This window comes from Globicephala melas, chromosome 10, assembly GCF_963455315.2.
Source record: "Globicephala melas chromosome 10, mGloMel1.2, whole genome shotgun sequence".
In the NCBI taxonomy this organism is placed as follows: Eukaryota; Metazoa; Chordata; class Mammalia; order Artiodactyla; family Delphinidae; genus Globicephala; species Globicephala melas.
In genome coordinates, this window is record NC_083323.1 from 40,839,242 (window position 1) to 40,861,967 (window position 22,726).

At 41.3% G+C, this 22,726-nt stretch overlaps 1 protein-coding gene across 5 annotated transcripts in view; it reads right to left on the minus strand.

Annotated features, from left to right (window-relative positions):
- Positions 1-17,780, minus strand: part of NAV3 (neuron navigator 3) — an 835,795-nt gene extending 818,015 nt beyond the window's left edge. For 2 of the 5 annotated variants that reach the window (XM_060305657.1, XM_030866222.2), the window contains exon 1: positions 17,612-17,779. The gene's annotated coding sequence lies outside the window, so the exon portion shown is untranslated. Of the gene's footprint in view, positions 1-17,611 lie in introns of all 5 variants that reach the window. The other 3 variants (XM_060305660.1, XM_060305658.1, XM_030866220.2) reach the window with 2 other exon arrangements.
- Between the last annotated feature and the right edge of the window lie 4,946 nt (positions 17,781-22,726).

Consider the following 22,726-nt stretch of genomic DNA (forward strand, 5'->3'; position numbering starts at 1 on the left):
TAATTCAGACACCATAAGGTCATCCAGTTAAAATATCAACATTTTCAATTCCTTTTACAGGCCCACAATCCCTAAGTGCAATTCATAATCCAAAAAGCCCTGAAAATCCAAAGGTTTCTCATAACTGAACTTGAAGTAAAATAAGGTTATAGTCTTTATCTCACTGTATTAGTTTTCTATCAGTGCTGTAATAAGTTGCCACGAATGTAGTGGCTTAAAACACAAATTTATTGTCTTACATTTCTGGAGTTCAGAGGTCCGACAGGGGTCTCACTGAGCTAAAATCAGACCATCAGCAGGATGACATTCCTGTCTGGAGGCTCTAGATGACCATCTGTTTCCTTGCCTTCTGCAGCTCCTAGAGGCCATCTGCATTTCTTCACCCATGGCCCCTTCTTCCATCTGCAAAGGCAGCAAGGTAGCATCTCTCTGTTTCCACCACCACATCTCCTCCTCCCACCACAGCTGGGAAAGGTTCTCTGCTTTCAAGGACCCTTGTGATTACACTGGGCTCACCCAGAGAATCCAGGTTCATGCCCTCATCTCTAAGTCTTTAAACCTCAGTCACAAATGCAAAGTCCCCTTTGGCCATGAAAGGTGACATATTCACGGGTTCTGGGGATTGGAATGTGGACATTTTAGGAAGAGGACATTATTCTGTCTACTACTCCTACCTACTCTGAATATTCATAGATTTTCTTACAGAAATAGTCATATGTTTGACCAAGAGAAGCTGCCCCAGGCCACACTGGGATTGTTACATGACACACACAGATACATACATACATACATACATACACACACACACACACACACACACTCTATTGTCTTTCTAAAATATGAAGAAGTCCAAATTCTGAAACATTTCTTATCCCAAGGGTTTCAGATAAGATTGTGACCTATACCATGATGTATCTGTACTACTGGATCTTTCCCTCCTCACCAGGGCCTTTTCTGTCCACCCCTTCTAAAGAAGGAATTGCTCTTCTAATAGGTCAGATACAAAAACAATGACCAGACTTTAATTATTAGTGAGCAGGGCCACCATGCTTTAAAGAGCACAAAACCAGGGTCTACTCCCTCTCTCTTTCTACTTCCTAGTTTTATATGGCTGTTAAGAGGGGTCCTAATTTCAACTTAGGACATGACCATTCCTTTCTCTTCTTGACTTAATTCCCAAATTATGGCTAGACCAGAGCATATGAAGACTAAAAATATATATCTGGACTCAAGCCTAGAGTACGTGCTCCAAACCACCTTTTTCCAAAGAGCCCTGCATCAAGGGTAATTGGCACCAGCTCAAGCTATTAATAAAGTGGTATTCTGATTACCACGTGGCTGCCACTGCCTGCATTTACCTTCCCTGGGGTCCCTTCACAGGGACAGAGGTAACTGGCAGAACAGATTCAGGTATGTCTGGGACTCTAACATACTACTATTTAAACTCCACCTCAATCCTTAAAATATACAATTAGCAAGCACAAATATCAGGAAATTTACTTGAATGTTCATAAAATGCATTTCCATTCTGGCAGGGAAATATATATATATATATATTTCCAAAGTATGATACAGACATTTGCCCTATAGGGAATACGCTGAACAGACATTCCTACCTAGTTAGCTAAAAAGGAAAGAGCTATAGGTAATGGCATAATTTCTAATGCAACTTCCTGTGACATTACTGAGAGATTATCTGCTGTAGGCAGAAAAGCCTTTGTGGTTACTGAAGCCACATATAGGAGACTTTGAAAAGAGCATTAGCATTCATTAACAGTGTAGAACTCAGGATAACTCTCAATTATGGCAACATAATTTAACTGGATCTTGTGTTGAATGCAGCCTAACCATAATAAATTGTAAAGTCTAGCTATAAATAATCAGCTGAACACTCTGAAAAATAAAAAAAAAATTTTATAATTAAGCACATTCCAACTTTCTCTAGGGCAAGGACCTTGTCTTACTCATTTCTGTACCCCTGTTATCCTCATCACAGCAGAGAAGGCAATTAATATATATATCTATAAACTTTTTGTTAAAAATCATGTTTACTTCACAGGGTAAATTAAAGCCATGCCAAATGTGCAAAGGACATAAAACAAGCATACAAGATGAACACATTATCCAACAAAAACAAAAGCCTGCTTAGCAGAAGACATCTACAAAAACACTCCCAGACTCTATACACATCTGCCATCTAGCCTTTTCACCAGCAACTAAGAGTAGCTTAATTTCCACATATTTCACAAAGAACAGAAAAACCAGACCAGACGTGTTGCTTATCCTCAATTCTAAAGGTAGTTCTTACTACACACTGTGCTCAAACATAAAAATATCAAGAAGAACGAGTGACTTCATTATCTTTCTCCTGAGGCTTGTGATGCAACTCATTTGTGATGTCCTAAAAACTAAATTCTGAATGTCTACTTATTCGTTTTCCTAAGTCCTCCCAGGTGATGCTTGTTCAAATAGCAAATGTACATGCCATGGACCCAAAAAAAAAAAAAAAAAATCAATTTCAATTCCCAGAGAGCATGATATTGGTACAGGTCAGTGAACACCATCACTGTTTTATACCAAGATAACCTTGGATCTGAAAAAATTCTCGGGGGCAACAGAATCCTATTTGTAACCCTACCTAACAAATTAAATAGCAAAAGCACTAAAAACTTATGCTCCAAAGCTGAAGACTAACAGCTCATTTATGAAAATAAATTGGTATGAATACCAATCTAAACGCTCAAAAACCTTACTTCTTAGTGTTCTCCAAGTGCCTAGTACCTACTTAATATATATTAAAGATTCAATCACCCTTTAAATTTTTATGGGATAATTTATGTAGATAAAATCAAACATCCATGAAAAAAGTGAGGTTATTGTCTTTTTTTGGTTTTCTAATCCCTACCATTTTGTATGTACCAAAATTTTACTTATATAGAATCTATTCTACCTACAATAATATCCAATTTTTAGATTCCCTTAAACTTGTAATATAACAATGAGAAAAACAGATCGATACATAAAACCCAGAACCATGCTTAAGGAGGGAAGCCTAACAATATACACCAAAGACCGGAAGTGCAGACTCATGAGAATGGCTACATTAGGTAATATTACCAGGGCCTCATCTGGAGCACATTCTATTTTGGGAACTTTTATCTTACCTAGTTCAGAAGATGACAGAAGAAAAGCTTCTATGGTAATGAAAGCCTAAATTTTAAAGGCCTGTGTGTTTGGGGGTGGGGGGAGCTCTTTGGGGGAATAACCTGAAAGTAAACTATGATACTAGCTCAAAGTTTACCCAAGCATGGCTAGAGCACTTCCCAATCATCAATCTCTAGCCCCTACTTTCTCTCAAAATTCCAAAACCATTGAGTTTTTAAACAGATACTTTGCCAAATGGAAGTGCTGAGATTAAGTTCCAGGCTTGTAACCAATGGAAGAAGAGACATTATACCTTCTGCCCTCATTTAATTATGGATAATGTCCACAAAAGATTCATTCTGAGGAGTAAAAGCTTGAAAGAAAGCTAGGATGCCAGAAATTCACTGTGGTAAATTCAGATTTAAACAGCATCCTGTCAGCTAGAATTCTATTAACTAGCACTTCTATCTACCTACAGAACAATGATAACTAGTTATTGATATTTATAATAACAACCCTGAGGCAGTTTAAGGTTTTTGTAGTGCTGCTGCATAACAAATTACTCCAAAATTTAGCAGTTTCAAACATTTAGTAATTCATGCAGTTCCTATGGGTTATGAATTCAGAAGCGGCTTAGCTATGTTTCTGGCTTATGGTCTCTCAAGAGGATACAGTCAGTGTGTTAACAAGGACTGCAGTCATCTGAAGACTTCACCAGGGCTGAAGGACCCTCTTCCAAGGTGGTTCCTTCATGTGGCTGGTAAACTGGTGCTGGCTGTCAGCAGAAGGCCTCACTTCCTTGCCACTGGAATCTCTATGGCCTGCTTGAGTGTCCTCACAACATGGCAGGTGGCTTCTCCCAGAGTCACCCAAGAGAGCAAGGCAAAAGTGACAATATCTTTTATGACTTCACAAGTCATACACCATCACATCCGCCATATTTCTCTGATCACATAGAACCATGCTTTTAAAATGTGGGAGAGTAATTTACAAGAGAAAGAATAGCAAAAGGAAAGGATCATCTGGGGACCATCTTGGAAGCTGGCTTTTACGATCTTGAAATAAGTTTCCAAATGAAAGAAAGGTAATGCTCAATATAGTTTTAGAACTGTTTATTATAGCCCAATTTCTTGAAAATTATTTTATTTTTTTTTTTGGCCATGCAGCTTGTGGGATGTTAGCTCCCCAACCAGGGATTGAAGGTGGGCCCTAGGCAGTGGGAGAGCAGAGTCCTAACCACTGGACTACCAGGGAATTCAATCTTTAAGATGATAATGTGGCATCAATCCTACTGGATGACATCATTGAGGGAGACATTTCATAAATGTCTGTTGAACCAAACTAATCCCAGAGTTTTAAACCCTGACATTGCATTTGCTCAGTTCCAACACATTTCTCATGTATCATTTTGTGTATATTATTTTGTTGACTTGCCACTAAATGCTCAGTGTTATAATAACTCTATCAGTTTAGTATCAATATTTCTGATAGTATCATTATTATTTAAAAAGCAGATATTCTAGATCCTCAAAACCAGAGTGAATCAGAATTTGCATGGTCAGAGAATCACAGAAATCAAGAAGGATCTTAAGAGGTTACCTAATTTGTTACAGTTGAACGATGGGTCCCAGGGAATCCATTATACAGTCCTTTCTACTTTTGTTTTTAATTTTTTTTTCATTATGCAAAGTTTTCAATAAAGAGGTATACTAACGCAATACATTCATTTTGCAGATGAGGACACACCCTCAATATGTGAAGAAATTTACCTATTCAATGCAGCTCTTAATACTAGAACTCATGAAGGAAAAAAAAAGCAAGGATGAAACATCACATCTTTAAACAAGTAATATTTTCTCATCAATGAGACTTCAAGTGACTTCACAAAAAAAAATTATTCAGCAACCTTCTTTAGCAAAAGCTTGTAGCTTCAGGATTACATTAGGGTAATAAGAAGCAGCTGTAGCTTGTGAGTAAACAGCACTCTAATACTAAAACTAGAAGCTTTACATTTGTTCAGTTTTTTAAGCTGATGTATTATATTACTACTGGAACTAATCCTGATTTCGAGTTTCAAGTTTTGAACTTAAAAAATCTATGGACAGGAGGAGCTTCAAGATGGTGGAAGAGTAAGACGCGGAGATCACCTTCCTCCCCACAAATACATCAGAAATACATCTACATGTGGAACAACTCCTACAGAACACCTACTGACGCTGGCAGAAGACCTCAGACCTCCCAAAAGGCAAGAAACTCTCCACATACCAGGATAGGGGGAAAAAAAAAAACAACAGACAAAAGAATAGGGACGGGACCTGCACCAGTGGGAGGGAGCTGTGAAGGAGGAAACGTTTCCACACTCTAGAAGGGCCCTTCGCGGGCGGAGACTGCGGGTGGCGGAGAGGGGAAGTTTCGGAGCCATGGAGGAGAACACAGCAAAAGGGGTACGGAGGGCAAAGCGGGGAGATTCCCAACAGAGGGTCGGTGCCGACCAGCACTCACCAGCCCGAGAAGCTTCTCTGCTCACGTACCAGGGCCAGTGGGGACTGGGAGCTGAGGCTCCGGCTTCGGACGGAGCGCAGGGAGAGGACTGGGGTTGGCGGCGTGAACACAGCCTGAAGGGGGCTAGTGCGCCACGGCTAGCCGAGAGGGAGTCCGGGTAAAGGTCTGGAGCTGCTGAAGAGGCAAGAGACTTTTTCTTCCCTCTTTGTTTCCTGGTGCGCGAGGAGAGGGGATTAAGAGCGCCGCTGAAAGGAGCTCCAGAGATGGGCGCGAGCCGCGGCTATCAGCACGGACCCCAGAGACGGGCATGAGACGTTAAGGCGGCTGCTGCTGCCACCAAGAACCCTGTGTGCGAGCACCGCCCTTCCGGGGAGCCTGTGCAGCCCGCCACTGCCAGGGTCCCATGATACAGGAACAACTTCCCCGGCATAACGCACTCACGACGTGCCTCAGGCTGGTGCAACGTCACGCCGGAGAACGCACGGCGCGCCAGTGCAACGTCACGCCGGCCTCTGCCGCCGCAGGCCCGCCCCGCATCCGTACCCCTCCCTCCCCCCAGCCTGAGTGAGCCAGAGCCCGTGAATCAGCTGCTCCTTTAACCCCGTCCTGTGTGAGGGAAGAAAAGACGCCCTCAGGCAACATACATGCAGAGGCGGGTCCAAATCCAAAGCTGAGCCCCAGCAGCTGTGCGAACAAACAAGAGAAAGGGAAATCTCTCCCAGCAGCCTCAGAAGCAGCGGATTAAATCTCCACAATCAACTTGATGTACCCTGCATCTGTGGAATACCTGAAGCGACAACGAATCATCCCAAATTGAGGAGGTGGACTCTGGGAGCAACTATATATATATATATAGATAGATAGATAGATACAGATATAGATTTTTTTTCCCCTTTTTCTCTTTTTGTGAGTGTGTATGTGTATGCTTCTGTGTGTGATTTTGTCTGTATAGCTTTGCTTCTACCATCTGTCCTAGGGTTCTGTCTGTCCATTTTTTTATTACTTAAAAATTTTTTTCTTAATAATTATTTTTTATTTTAATTATTTTATTTTATCTTCTTTTTTTTCTCCCTTTTGTTCTGAGCCATGTGGAGGACGGCCTTTTGGTCCTCCACCCACGCATCAGGGCTGTGCCTCTGAGGTGGGAGAGCCAAGTTCAGGACATTCGTCCACGAGACCTCCCGGCCCCATGTAATATCAAACGGCAAAGCTCTCCCAGAGATCTCCATCACTGAGACCCAGCTCCACTCAACGAGCAGCAAGCTACAGTGCAGGACACCCTATGCAAACAACTAGCAAGACAGGAACACAACCCCATCCATTAGCAGAGAGGCTGCCTAAAATCATAATAAGGCCACAGACACCCCAAAACACACCGCCAGACGTGGACCTGCCCACCAGGAAGACAAGATCCAGCCTCACCCACCAGAACACAGGCACCAGTCCCCTCCACCAGGAAGCCTACACAACCCACTGAAGCAACCTTAGCCACTGGGGACAGACACCAAAAACAATAGAAACTACGAACCTGAAACCTGCGAAAAGGAGGCCCCAAACACAGTAAGTTAAGCAAAATGAGAAGACAGAGAAACACACAGCATATGCAGGAGCAAGGTAAAAACCCACCAGACCTAACAAATGAAGAGGAAATAGGCAATCTACCTGAAAAAGAATTCAGAATATTAATAGTAAAGATGATCCAAAGTCATGGAAATAGAATGGAGAAAATACAAGAAACGTTTAACAAGGACCTAGAAGAACTGAAGAGCAAACACTGATAGATAACACAATAAATGAAATTAAAAATTCTCTAGAAGGGATCAATAGCAGAATAATGGAGGCAGAAGAACGGGTAAGTGACCTGGAAGATAAAATAGTGGAAATAACTACTGCAGAGCAGAATAAAGAAAAAAGAATGAAAAGAATTGAGGACAGACTCAGAGACCTCTGGGACAACATTAAAGGCAACAACATTCGAATTATAGGGGTCCCAGAAGAAGAAGAGAAAAAGAAAGGGACTGAGAAAATATTTGAAGAGATTATAGTTGAAAACTTCCCTAATATGGGAAAGGAAAATAGTTCATCAAGTCCAGAAAGCACAGAGAGTCCCACACAGGATAAATCCGAGGAGAAACACACTAAGACACAGATTAATCAAACTATCAAAAATTAAATACAAAGAATATTAAAAGCAGCAAGGGAAAAACAACAAATAACACACAAGGGAATCCCCATAAGGTTAACAGCTGATCAACAGCTGATCTTTCAGCAGAAACTCTGCAAGCCAGTAGAGAGTAGCAGGACATATTTAAAGTGATGAAGGAGAAAAACCTACAACCAAGGTTACTCTACCCAGCAAGGATCTCATTCAGATTTGACGGAGAAATTAAAACCTTTACAGACAAGCAAAAGCTAAGAGAATTCAGCACCACCAAACCAGCTTTACAACAAATGCTAAAGGAACTTCTCTCGGCAGGAAACACAAGAGAAGGCAAAGACCTACAATAATAAACCCAAAACAATTAAGAAAATGGTAATAGGAACATACATATCAATAATTACCTTAAATGTAAATGGATTAAATGCTCCAACCAACAGACATAGACGGGCTGAATGGATACAAAAACAAGACCTGTATATATGCTGTCTACCAGAGACCCACTTCAGACCTAGGCACACATACAGACTGAAAGTGAGGGGATGGAAAAAGATATTCCATGCAAATGGAAATCAAAAGAAAGCTAAAGTAGCAATACTCATATCAGACAAAATAGACTTTAAAACAAAGACTATTACAAGAGACAAAGAAGGACACTACATAATGATCAAGGGATCAATCCAAGAAGATATAACAATTGTAAATATTTATGCACCCAACATAGGAGCACCTCAATATAAGGCAAATACTAACAGCCATAAAATGGGAAATCAACAGTAACACAATCATAGTAGGGGACTTTAACACCCCACTTTCACGAATGGACAGATCATCCAAAATGAAAATAAATAAGGAAACACAAGCTTTAAATGATACATTAAACAAAATGGACTTAATTGATATTTTTGGATGTTTATTCCATCCAAAAAAACAATACACGTTCTTCTCAAGTGCTCATGGAACATTCTCCAGGATAGATCATATCTTGGGTTACAAATCAAGCCTTGGTAAATTGAAGAAAACTGAAATCATATCAAGTATCTTTTCTGACCACAACGCTATGAGACTAGATATCAATTACAGGAAAAAATCTGTAAGAAATACAAACACATGGAGGCTAAACAACACACTACTTAATAACCAAGAGGTCACTGAAGAAATCAAAGAGGAAATCAAAAAATACCTAGAAACAAATGACAATGAAAACACGATGACCCAAAACCTATAGGATGCAGCAAAAGCAGTTCTAAGAGGAAAGTTTAGAGCAATACAATCCTACTTAAGACACAAGAAACATCTCAAACAAACAACCTAACCTTACACCTAAAGCAATCAGAGAAAGAAGAACCAAAAAAACCCAAAGTTAGCAGAAGGAAGAAATCATAAAGATCAGATCAGAAATAAATGAAAAAAGAAATGAAGGAAACGGTAGCAAAGATCAATAACACTAAAAGTTGGTTCTTTGAGAAGATAAACAAAATTGATAAACCATTAGCCAGACTAATCAAGAAAAAAAGGGAGAAGACTCAAATCAATAGAATTAGAAATGAAAAAGGAGAAGTAACAACTGACACGGTAGAAATACAGAGGATCATGAGAGATTACTACAAGCAACTATATGCCAATAAAATGGACAACCTGGAAGAAATGGAAAAATTCTTAGAAATGCACAATCTTCCAAGACTGAATCAGGAAGAAATAGAAAATATGAACAGACAAATCACAAGCACTGAAATTGAAACTGTGATTAAAAATCTTCCAAGAAACAAAAGCCAAGGACCAGGTGGCTTCACAGGCAAATTCTATCAAACATTTAGAGAAGAGCTAACACCTATCCTTCTCAAACTCTTCCAAAATATCACAGAGGGAGGAACACTCCCAAACTCATTCTATGAGGCCACCATCATTCTGATACCAAAACCAGACAAATATGTCACAAAGAAAGAAAACTACAGGCCAATATCACTGATGAACACAGATGCAAAAACCTTAACCAAATACTTGCAAACAAAATCCAACAACACATTAAAAAGAATCATACACCATGATCAAGTGGGGTTTATCCCAGGAATGCAAGGATTCTTCAATATACGCAAATCAATCAACATGATACACCATATTAACAAATTGAAGTAGAAAAAACTATATGAGCATCTCAATAGATGCAGAAAAAGCTTTCGACAAAATTCAATACCCATTTATGACAAAAACCCTCCAGAAAGTAGGCATAGAGGGAACCTTCCTCAACATAATATAGGCCATATATGACAAACCCACAGCCAACATCGTTCTCAATGGTGAAAAACTGAAACCATTTCCACTAAGATCAGGAATAAGACAAGGTTGCCCACTCTCACCGCTATTATTCAACATAGTTTTGGAAGTTTCAGCCACAGCAATCAGAGAAGAAAGAGAAATAAAAGGAATCCAAATTGGAAAAGAAGAAGTAAAACTGTCACTGTTTGCAGATGACATAATACTATACATAAAGAATCCTAAAGATGCTACCAGAAAACTACTAGAGCTAATAAATGAATTTGATAAAGTAGCAGGATACAAAATTAATGCACACAAGTCTCTTGCATTCCTATACACTAATGATGAAAAATCTGAAAGTGAAAGAAAACACTCCCATTTACCACTGCAACAAAAAGAAGAAAATATCTAGGCATAAACCTACCAAAGGAGACAAAAGACCTGTATGCAGAAAACTATAAGACACTGATGAAAGAAATTAAAGATGATACAAATAGATGGAGAGATATACCATGTTCTTGGATTAGAAGAATCAATATTGTGAAAATGACTCTACTACCCAAAGCAATCTACAGATTCAATGCAATCCCTATCAAACTACCAATGGCATTTTTCACAGAACTAGAACAAAAAATTTCACAATCTGTATGGAAACACAAAAGACCCCAAATAGCCAAAGCAATCTTGAGAAAGAAAAACGGAGCTGGAGGAATCAGGCTCCCTGACTTCAGACTATACTACAAAGCTACAGTAATCAAGACAGTATGGTACTGGCACAAAAACAGAAGTATAGATCAATGGAACAGGAAAACCCAGAGGTAAACCCACACACATATGGTCACCTTATCTTTGATAAAGGAGGCAAGAATATACAGTGGAGAAAAGACAGTCTCTTCAATAAGTGTTGCTGGGAAAACTGGACAGCTACATGTAAAAGAATGAAATTAGAACACTCCCTAACACCATACACATAAATAAACTCAAAATGGATTAAAGACCTAAATGTAAGGCCAGACACCATCAAACTCTTAAAGGAAAACAAAGAACACTCTATGACATAAATCACAGCAAGATCCTTTTGGACCCACCTCCTAGAGAAATGGAAATAAAAACAAAAATAAACAAATGGGACCTCATGAAACTTCAAAGCTTTTGCACAGCAAAGGAAACCATAAACAAGACGAAAAGACAACCCTCAGAACGGGGGAAAATATTTGCAAATGAAGCAACTGACAAAGGATTAATCTCCAAAACATACAAGCAACTCAGGTAGCTCAATATCAAAAAAACAAACAACCCAATCCAAAAATGGGCAGAAGACCTAATTAGACATTTCTCCAAAGGAGATATACAGATTGCCAACACACACATGAAAGAATGCTCAGCATCATTAATCATTAGAGAAATGCAAATCAAAACTACAATGAGATATCATCTCACACGGGTCAGAATGGCCATCATCAAAAAATCTAGAAACAATAAATGCTGGAGAGGGTATTGAGAAAAGGGTACCCTCTTGTAGTGTTGGTGGGAATGTAAATTCATACAGCCACTACGGAGAATAATATGGAGGTTCCTTAAGAAAATAAAAATAGAACTACCATACAATGCAGCAATCCCACTACTGGGCACATACCCTGAGAAAACCATAATTCAAAAAGAGTCATGTCCCAAAATGTTCATTGCAGCTCTACTTACAGTAGGCAGGACATGCAAGCAACCTAAGTGTCCATCGACAGATGAATGGATAAAGAAGATGTGGCACATATATACAATGGAATATTACTCAACCATAAAAAGGAATGAAACTGAGTTATTTGTACTGAGGTGGATGGACCTAGAGTCTGTCATACAGAGTGAAGTAAGTCAGAAAGAGAAAAACTAACACTGTATGCTAACACATATATATGGAATCTAAAAAAAAATGGTCAGAAGAACCTAGGGGCAAGACAGGAATAAAGATGCAGACCTACTATAAAATGGACTTGAGGATACGGAGAGGGGAAGGGTGAGCTGGGACAAAGTGAGAGAGTGTCATGGACGTATATACACTACCAGACGTAAAATAGCCAGCTAGTGGGAAGCAGCCGCATAGCACAGGGAGTCAGCTCGGTGCTTTGTTACCATCTAGAGGGGTGGGATAGGGAGGGTGAGAGGGAGAGAGATGCAAGAGGGAAGGGATATGGGGACATATGTATATGTATAACTGATTCACTTTGTTGTAAAGCAGAAACTAACACACCATTGTAAAGCAATTATACTCCAATAAAGATGTTTAAAAAAAAAAGCAAAACTGGGAATAAAATAAGTATGACTTAAAAAGAAATATCTATGGATAGTGTTGATACTGCATATAGACTAAGCTTTTCTGGAAACAAGAAGAATGGATCCCCTCCAAATAAATGTATTCTTGTCTCCCAGGCATCTGGTCATTACTTTCAGCTTGAGACTGTAGGGAAAAGCTAAGGGGGGAGGGTGGGAGGGCACAACTCTTATGTGGACAAATATTATGATGTACGTTCAGACTTAGAAGGAAAAATCTAAACAGAAAAATAACTGGACTTCTGATACTGCTTCTGTTGTTGAAATGGAACAGTAATAATAATAGTAGTGAATATGCAATGAATATTTTCTACATGTCAGGAGGAGTTCTAAATGTTAATATTCTCTTCCATTTAGTCTACAAAGTCCTTCTCAACACCTTTTACGGATGAGGAAACTAAGACTCCGATAAACAAAATTACCAAAAATAACCTACATGGTAAGTACCAGAGCTGGGATTCAAACTCAAGCAGTCTACTCTAGAAGCTAAATCTTTAAGTGTTGTGCAATAGTGCCTAAAAATGGGTCAATACAATCAGGCAGCCATGGTGTCAGATTCCATCTTAATAGGTAGCATAAGATGGAGTTCAATAACATAAATGTTTCTTTTGAATGGAAAGAAACTCCTAAGGGTATGACTCTGTGGTCATATTTGTAATTGTAACATAAGCATGTAAAAGGAACCATTTCTTCCTCAATGCTATGCCTACAAACCTACCAAAAGCCACCAGGTAAGGCCTGGAGACTTAGATGATGTTCCCCAGTAAAAAACACTGAAAGCTCGATATGAGTTATACATATAAATGGACTGCATATAAATATCTACAAAACAAGATGAAAGAAATACAAAGTTTTCAAATCTTCTTGACTATACCCGAACTGTTATAGATCACTTCTTGTCAAAAATGCTGACTCGCTAGAAAACGTTGGCCCTATGTCACCGGTAGTGTTTCCAGACCTTCAAATCTCTATCTAGGTCCCCATTATCTCAAGTACTTACCCAAACAAGCACAACCAGCAATCGTCCCAACCGCGACGTTTTGTATGAAAATGCTGCATAGATTAACAAAAAGGAGCATTGTACAAACACTGTATAATCTAATAACATGAACAAGCAGCTTTTAAATCCTTACAGGGACCAAGCTAATTCTAAAACAACTTTACAATGTTTAAAGAAAATAAGATAATAATAAACAGATAATTCTGAAGACCTGGAGCTTTAGGAAAAAAAAGGGACCACTAAGTTACATAACCAACTTGAGAGATACATTGAATTCAAAACCTGTGCTACTGCAATGCTTGTCCTGAGACATCATCTGGGACAGAGGAGGATGATGACCTGTGGAAACATCACCACCAGAGGCTCGTAACATATTACTGTTGACAGTCAGACCTGGGAGGAAAAATGAAGTCTGAGCAGAAAGATAGCTCTGGGGATTTTTCCTATCCTGAGGTCCACTTAACCTAACAGAGAATTACTTTTCGTTACAAAATGGGGGAGGGGGAAGAGGAGATCTTAAATGGTTTAAAAAAAGGAAATTTATTCCTCACTGGCATTCATGTCAGTAAAAGGGTGATACCTGCTGGGGTTATTCAGTTCTGCATATTACGTTACATGATTAGTCACTAAGCATCGACTACCTATATCCACAGAATAGAGAGTAATACATTTGCCTTTTCCTGAATGGAAGGAAATATTCAGCATCATTACCCATAAGCCAGTGGTATAAGGAAAGATTTCCTTTCTCTATTTGGAAGTCTTGGAAGTCTTGTCTGTTGCCTCTGAGAGTGTGTGTGTGTGTGTGTGTATGTGTGTGTGTGTGTGTGTGTGTGTGTGTTTTAGTATCCACCATTGCTACACATGTACACCTGTGTTTATATATGATTATGTCATATTCACATATATTTGAGAATTCAAAGACAGGAAAAAGATTACTATGCCCATTTTTCTTCTGGAGAAAACAAAGCCAAGTGACATGTATGAACAAGGAGGCCAGCGCAAGAATCACTCTGCGACGCAGTCAGAAGGAAGAATATAACCTTGGCCTCTTGGGTTCTATTTCCAAACACACCTCCCTGACTCCCAACATTTTAAAGTTGACACAGCCTCTGTTTGATTTGGTGATATTCTCACCCTAATTATCCTAGCTACACACAAAGTCAGTTGCACATACACACTTCTTTATAAACTCTTTTCAATTAAAAAAAGTAACCTGTGTTTTCTGAAAATTTTATAACATTCATGTGAAAGAGGAGCTAAGGGGAATCGCAAAGGTGGGAATCGTTCTGACTAAAGTCAAAAAGTTAACACCAGTCCATACAAAGAAGGCAGCACGCTTTTCCTATCAGGGATCATTATCCCTGAAGGATCACAAAGTGTGGATCTGGGTCCACACTTCAGCTTGCACCCAGGATAACCATTTCCTGTTGCCATGGGTTACAAGGATGAGTCACTTGGAGCCCTCCAGACAACTTGAGAGACGTCTTATCTTATACCAATGTCAGAATTAACAAAATATATTCTTGGTAATTAGCAGTGCTCAGCAATACAGTCTATTAAAATATCAGATCAAAAACATCTGTTAATCCCTCTGCATGAAAATGGGGACTTGAGGTAAGTAAACTTGAGGGATTTTTTTCCTATTATAAAGCAGATAGCTTATCATTCCCAACCTTTCATTAAATGATCCATATACAGTTGCAATCACAAGGGGGAGAAAACAGTTTCAGGATCAATGTACTATAAATAAAAGAGTAATTTGTGTCTTGTCACTAATATACCTTTTAACCTCAAATCACACAAGGCTTAATCAGAACAGGCTTTATGTTAAATCCTTCACATACACACACGAAAAGGAGCATTCACACCAAAAACATTATATGCCCAGGAGGGAATGACCTCTCCTAAACCAAGAAGAAAAAATGAACATTTTATTGCATCTACAATTAATTGTACATTCAAGTTCCATGCAGCCTGCCAGGAGTATCTTGTAAACGTGTCAGGAGCAACCCACCCAACCAAGGAACACCAAAACATCAGAAGTCAGGTGCAAACAATAATGTGGGACCATTACTACTATCACCGTTCACTAGAAGAAAACGTTGTAGGAAAAACATGCTTTTTGGATGTCACTGGCAAGGGGATTTAAGTCTTTTATAAATATTCATTTGAAATGCATAAATATGACCTCGGGTCCAAAAAGTATTAGGTGTAGAATTAAGAAGAGGAAAATACATTTAAAACCCACAGCTCCTTAATTGGCTAAAAACAAAGACAGTGTGGGGTAACATGGCAATATTTATCTTTTCTTGGTTTGAGTATAGTTTCCATTATATCAGTAGTTTCTCTTCTTCCTGACCCATTCTCTGCTCCAAGATTCTTTATTCTATATTAAAAGTTGAATTTAAAAACAAATGTGCAGACAAAGGAAAGGAGGCAATGGGAGCTCTCTAAAACGGAGACCTTTTCTATATAAACTATGAACACCACTGAAACAGAGTGGAGGAAAATCATTGATTAGTATTGTTTTCACCCATGAAATAACTCTGACCTCAGGAAAACTTGAGAACATAACAACTAGATGTTTTAAGAAACAAAAGAAATCCGTATAAATCCTATTTCTGGTTAAATAGAAGTCATCCCCTTTTCACCTTTGTTTCCACATGATACAGACATCTTAAGTTTCAAAGAAAAATAAAACCATAGTGAAAAGCACCTCAACATAAATAAAGCTGAGTGGGTTCTATAGTATAGGGACTCTGTTTTCAAATAAGCTTTAACTTATACCTACCTAGTATGGTGATACACATGCTAAGAACCAAAGGCAAAAGTCTGATTTTATTGTATTTTCATATCTTCAGTACTGAAGTCTGAATCTAGTTATGTATTTTACACTAGAGTTGCTATGCCTTTTCTATTCTTTGGCAGGTCTCAATTGTCCTGGCCCCCCACTTGGTTCTTTTAGCCATCCTCGACTTTGGGAAGCAAGCCTCTGAACCTTAATTATGATCTATCTACTCATTCCAGTGACTAAGAAGTGCAAAACTGAGTGAGGTTTAAAGAGATAATTAAGGGAATAGAAGTTGCATGTTCCTCATCAACTGGGAGGAAAAAAAACACACACCTGTCTCCCAATTCCCCTAAAATTAAATATCTAAGAGAGGAAAGAGTTTATCTATAATTTAAAAGGGAAGTTTCTCTAGAGTAAAACTAGATTTTTTAAAAGATTTCTTTATACCCATGGCTTATGTGGATTTGAAACATATGCAGCCCTTACAATACATGTCATACTGGGAGCACGGAAGCAAGCTGCAGAACTCTGATACTGACATAGACGCCCAGCTTAGAATGCAGTTCTGCAGAATCAAGGGAGATCAATAGATTCAGGAAACAAATATGTTGATTCACGAGGACGAGGCTGAAAACGACCAAGTTGAGGTGGCCACGCTGCAGGTTTCACTGCTCTTCCCATGCTGTCAGAACCAAAGGTTACAAACGACTCCCCTTTATTGTAAGAGGGAAAGGAGAAAAGGAAACGAGGGGAGGAAAAAAGAGGCAAGGAAGGGAACAGAATGGAGCCAGTCATGAGGAAAGGAAGAAAGAAATGAGAAAGGAGAAAGAGAAAGAGAGAAAGCCGGAGAGGGGCGGGGGAGTAGGAAGAAAAGCTATGATGTATGGACGCTCGCCAGCCACCCAGCCGAGCGCTCCATCACCCCCCAAGCCTGCGTCGCTCGTCTGGAAACGTGGGGGTCCCCGGTTCCACCGCCCTGGTGCTGACAGCCCTCCCCGCGACCCAGGCCGGCGCACCCAGCGCCGAGATGCCCAAAGTAGCCCACCAGAGCCCAGCCGCCCGAGCCCGCCACTCCCTGGACCGCGCTCGCCACCCACCCCCGCCCCGACTTCTCCCCGCGCCCCCCATCACTAGTCTCAAGGAAAAAGCCGACGAGAGCGCAGAGATGGGAAAATCAAAAAGAGGAAGGGAGGGGGCAACCAAAAGAATTATTTATATATATATATATATATTTATATACATACATAATTTTTTTCTTAAATAATGTGGTCATGGGTCCTGGGGGAACAGCAGGGGAGGAGACCCGTGGCAGGCACCTGGGAAGGAACACGCTGTTGCAAATACCCCGGGCTGCGTTGGGCTGGGCGATTTTCCACAAAAGGAAGTTTGGAAGAAGCGCAGAGGTTTGCCTTTGCAAAGAACGAAATCCCAGCGTTACCTGACTGAAGACAAGCCGGCGGGCCGCGGAAATCCTCAGGTTTGCGATATTGAGCCACTTGATCAGGTTACTATGGAAATCGTTTTAAGGAGAAGAAGGAAAAAAAAAAAGCCACCAGCCAGGCATATCCTCGTCACCTCCGAAGGAAATTGCCGGGGCCGCCGAACGCGGGCGCGGGACCGGGCGCGGCGCCTCTCCCGGCCCGGCTCGCTCTTTCTTCCCTCCTCGGCCGGGCCGCGCCTCCCCGCCCCGCGCCGCCGCCGCCGAGCAGCCCGCGGGCCGAGCGAGCCCTCCGCGGCGCGCAGCCGGGAGCGAGAGCGCGAGCGAGCTCGCAGCCGCCTGCCAGCCTCGGCGGCGGGCGGCGGGCGGCGCTGTTTCCCAGCAGCGCAGCTGGAATTTAAAGAGACAGGCGCGTCGTGGGGTTAGGGCCCCGGCCCGCGAGAGGAGCACGCCGGACGCCCACCGTCTCCGCCCCGGCCGAGTGGCCAGAGCCGGCCCTGCGAGAAAAGTTTCCTACGGGGATAGCGGGAGGAGTGCTTGAAACCAGCCTCGGCCTCCTCTCCCGAATGCAGAACACAGACTGCAAGGAGAGTACGAGGGATTTTTTTTTTCCCCTCCCTTGGAGACTAGGGGGGAAATGATTTGTATGCTCAACAAGTCATGCACCTATTTTCAGCCGCGCTCGTTTCCGTCCTTGTGCACCGACTTTTTTCATTGAAAGCACAGGGAGACAAATGGGGGTTCACTCCTCGTTTTATGTCAGACTCCAAGCAGAGACGCATGGGTTTGGAGGGAAGGTGGTGGCGGGAAGATACAGCTGACAATTATCTTGGAAAATCTTTTTTTTATTTCGTCTTCTTCTCTCAGCCAGCGAAGCACTCCTTTTCCCTTCCCTCCCAGCCCTGGAGAACAGGCTTGAAGGTAGACTCCAACCTCTAGTCCAGCATCATCTGACAAATTACCTTCCCGCCGTCACCTTTTCTCTACAGCGTTGAATGCAAGCCTGCTTCTGTTGCCGAGAATAAGCAAGAATCTAGCAGAAAGAAGCATCTAGTCTGGCTGGCCCTTTTCAATCCCTAGCGGAAAGCCAGTTTTTCAGTGGGCAGTTCTCTCACTGCTATTGCAAATAAGGCTCAGATTTGTGCTGTTCCCAACATAGAGCCCAGAAAGAATGTGTTTATAAATTTACATGGTTTAATACCACCACGGATGTATTCAGAGTACCAGAGAAATTATGATCCAATCAATTTATTTTGCTATTCTAACCATCACCTTTCACTGCATTATATACTAAACAGCCATCGTGGTACCAGTTCAACCCAGATTTTCCCCAGGGAGTAAAGAATAAGGAGACTCTCCCTGTGGTCTTGTCCAAATCAATCAAACTGAGTCCACAGAGTACTCTTCCAAAGAGTAGCAAATGCTCCATAAATGGGGACGGCCCTCTATTGGGTTGGTAGAATGTATTCTCAGAAGGAATGAATCTACTACATCTAGATTATCAACACCTCGTGGGCAGGAGCCATGCATATTTCTCTATCTTTATATTTTTATGAGCCCAGCACAAAGCAAGGATGCTACATTCTAACTCAAGTGTCTGAAATTTCTTCCCTGTCTGTCCTTACAGACTTACCTCCAGTACCGATACCTGTTCCACGCATCCACCTTGCTCGTCTCTTACCCTTCTTTCCGGGTAAGCCTTCAAAAAATAATAGTCTTACCTAAATCCTCCCAGAGTTCCCCCATTTCCTTCAGGAAAACAGACAAATTTCTCATCATGGTATAGGACAGGGTTTATCATGCATCAGAATCACCTGGAGAGCTTATTAAAGATTTCTAGGCCCCATATTCCTGTTCGACTTTTCCCCTTTAATGGGTCTAGGCTGGGGCAGAAGAATTTGTAGTCCTAACAAGACCCCAGCTGATGCTGATGCTGTGGCTCTGGGACCCACCCTTTGAGAACCATCTTTGATGAGGTAGCCCCCCGCGGACTCCTCCTGTTTCATCATCCTTCACACCTGCCCCCAGCTGCCAAGCCAGTTAACTTACTGATGCCATGCTTTCTCAGACAGCACCCACTCACCCCACCTGTGCACATGCTGGTCTCTGCCAGGAATCCCTTCCCCCCTTCCCATGTCCTCCCTCACCACATCTGGTCACTTTTGCTCAACCCCCAAAACTAAACTCCTTCAGGAGGCCTCCCCAGACACTCCCAGGTCCCACATCTGAGTTTAGCACCACACCTTGTGCTGCCGCTGTACCCACTTTTCACACCTAAGGTATAATAATTGTATGTTTACCTGTCTGCTTCCTCGCTAGACTGGCTGTGCTAGGGGCAGGGGCTATAGCTTATTTATCTGAGCATCCCCCAGTGCCTAGCACCTCGGCAGAGATATTGCAGCCCAATAAATGTGGAGGAGGGTGAGGAGAGACAGGGAGAAGAAGAGGGACATTTCTGATTGCCGATGATTGTGATGATGATCAAAGACAAAGGACAGAGTGACATAATGGAAGTTGTAATAATACTAGAAAGGACAGAGGGAAAACAAGGAATTAATATTTCTGAACTTCTAGCATGTATCAGATACTGGGTTAAATGCTTTGCATGTCTGCTATAAACAATGTTTGTGTCTCCCCTAAATTCATATGTTGAAACCTAATCCCCAGTGTGATGGTATTTGAAGGTGAGACCTTTGGTGAGGGGATTAGGACATGAGGGTAGAGCCCTCTTAAGTGGAATTTAGTGCTCTTGTAAAAGAGATTCCAGAGAGTTCCCTCGCTCCTTCCTCCACATGAAGACACAGTGAGAAGATGGTCATCTACTAGGAAGCTTGTCCTCGCCAGACACCGAATCTGCGGGCTTCTTGATCTTGAACTTGCCAGCCTCCAGAACTGTGAGAAATAAACACAGTTTGTCATTTAAGCCACCTAGTCTTGGGTATTCTTGTTAGAGCAGCCGAAAAGTTTAAGACAATGTTACCTCATCTCTTCCTCAAAGCAACCCTGCAAGATCAATATTACCTGAAATCTAAGGCGAGGAAAAGTTAAGTAGCTTGCTCAATATCACACAGCTATTTAGTAGCTGTTGTGAGTGAAGCGAGGGAGGTTATGCTTTACTGCAAGTGCCACAGAGACAGGTTTCCACAGGTATAAATGTGTTTAATGTATATCTTGTTAATGTTCATGAGTTTTTGTTACTTTGATGAATATCACTTGACCTCTCACTTCCCTTCCTGCCTCACAGGCTAAGGCAGGGACCTCAAAGGCTTTATTGATGCTTCCCTGCCTCAACAGTCCAGTGAGGACTTCTCTGACTGCTGAGTGCCGTTTCTGTGTGGTCTTGCTCAACCTACATATGGTGTCCTTAATGTTATATAAATTTGTAACCGATCGACTAAACCAGACAGGTAAACATCCATTATAGTGGCAGGGCCAGAGTTCTTAACTTGTCTATCTTTCCACTATACTACATTTTACTATAATGGAGGTAAACATTAACTGGCAAGAAAATATGTGAATAAATTAAAAGTATGGTAGATAGAATTATTTGTGCTCCCTTTTGGATATTTGTCAAACATATACATATGCACACACACACACACACACACACACACAGAAGTGAGTTTGTATGAAAGTAGATTTTACAGACATTAGGGATAAGGCTTCAATCAAAAATTTAGCTAATTTGTTATAAATAAACCAACTCTCATAGCTCATGAAATCAGTTCAGTATAAACTTGGCAAGCATACAAAGACAGAATAAATTAGTATCAAATATTTCTCTATAGGAATGTTCATTTTCCTTGAATGTGTGTCTTTTACATAGGATTATACTAAAATCATGACATTCTTACAGCCAGAAGGTATCTTTAGGGCAGTGGTTCTTTCTTTAGCTGCATAGTAGAAACACTTGGGGGAGCATTCAAATACCTGAATGCCCAGGTTGCACCTCAAAGCAATTGTCTCAGAACCTCTAGGATTGGTATCCAGGCATCAGGGTTTTTAAAGCCTGCCAGGTGATTCTAATGGACAAGCAGGATTGAGAATCACTTCTGAGATGATCTGAGTGGAATTCAAACCCGGCTCCTGCTTAGAATCACCTGGGAAATGTTAAAGGCTACCATGCCCAGGCCCACCTATAGAGATTCTGATTTGGTTTCGGTGGGGCCCAGTCCTTTCTACACCTAAAAGCAACCCCAGGAGATTCTAATGTTGAGCCAGGTTTGAGAATTATAGTCTTAGACCAATAGTTCTCAGAGCAGCGTCCTCAGGACAGCTCCATGAGCACCACCTGGGAACTTGTTAGAACTACAGACTCTCATTCCCATCCCAGATCTAGTGAATCAGAAATGCTCGTGCTGGGGTCCAAAACTCTGTATTTCCACAAGTCCTCCTGATTATTCTGATATGTCTTAAGTTTGGGAACCACTGCCTTACAACATGGTATTAATGACATAATTCTCCTTTGGAATTAAGAACTCAGTGTTATCTTCAGCAAACATCTACTGAATCCCTACCATGGTGGTTCTAACAAGTTTCCAGGTCACAGTGATGCTGCAGGATCAGGGAGTCACAGTTTGAGAACCACTGTCCTATTATGTGCCAGGCCCTGTAATAATTATTAATAATCTTGAAATTTGTTTTATTTTTTTGTTTTCAAAAGGAACCTATCCCGGCTTCCCTGGTGGCGCAGTGGTTGAGAATCTGCCTGCTAATGCAGGGGACACGGGTTCGAGCCCTGATCTGGGAGGATCCCACATGCCACGGAGCAACTAGGCCCGTGAGCCACAACTACTGAGCCTGCGCGTCTGGAGCCTGTGCTCCGCAACGAGAGGCCGCGATAGTGAGAGGCCCGCGCACCGCGATGAAGAGTGGCCCCCACTTGCCACAACTAGAGAAAGCCCTCGCACAGAAACGAAGACCCAACACAGCAAAAATAAATTAATTAATTAATAAACTCCTACCCCCAACATCTTATAAAAAAAAAAGGAACCTATCCCAAAATAAAACCAATGTGTTGTGGCTCCATCGAGCTTATTAAAAGTCTTGAACCTTATTCCCTAAGTAAAAAAGTACAGGATTGTGTAATATATATATATATTTTTTTACCTACTT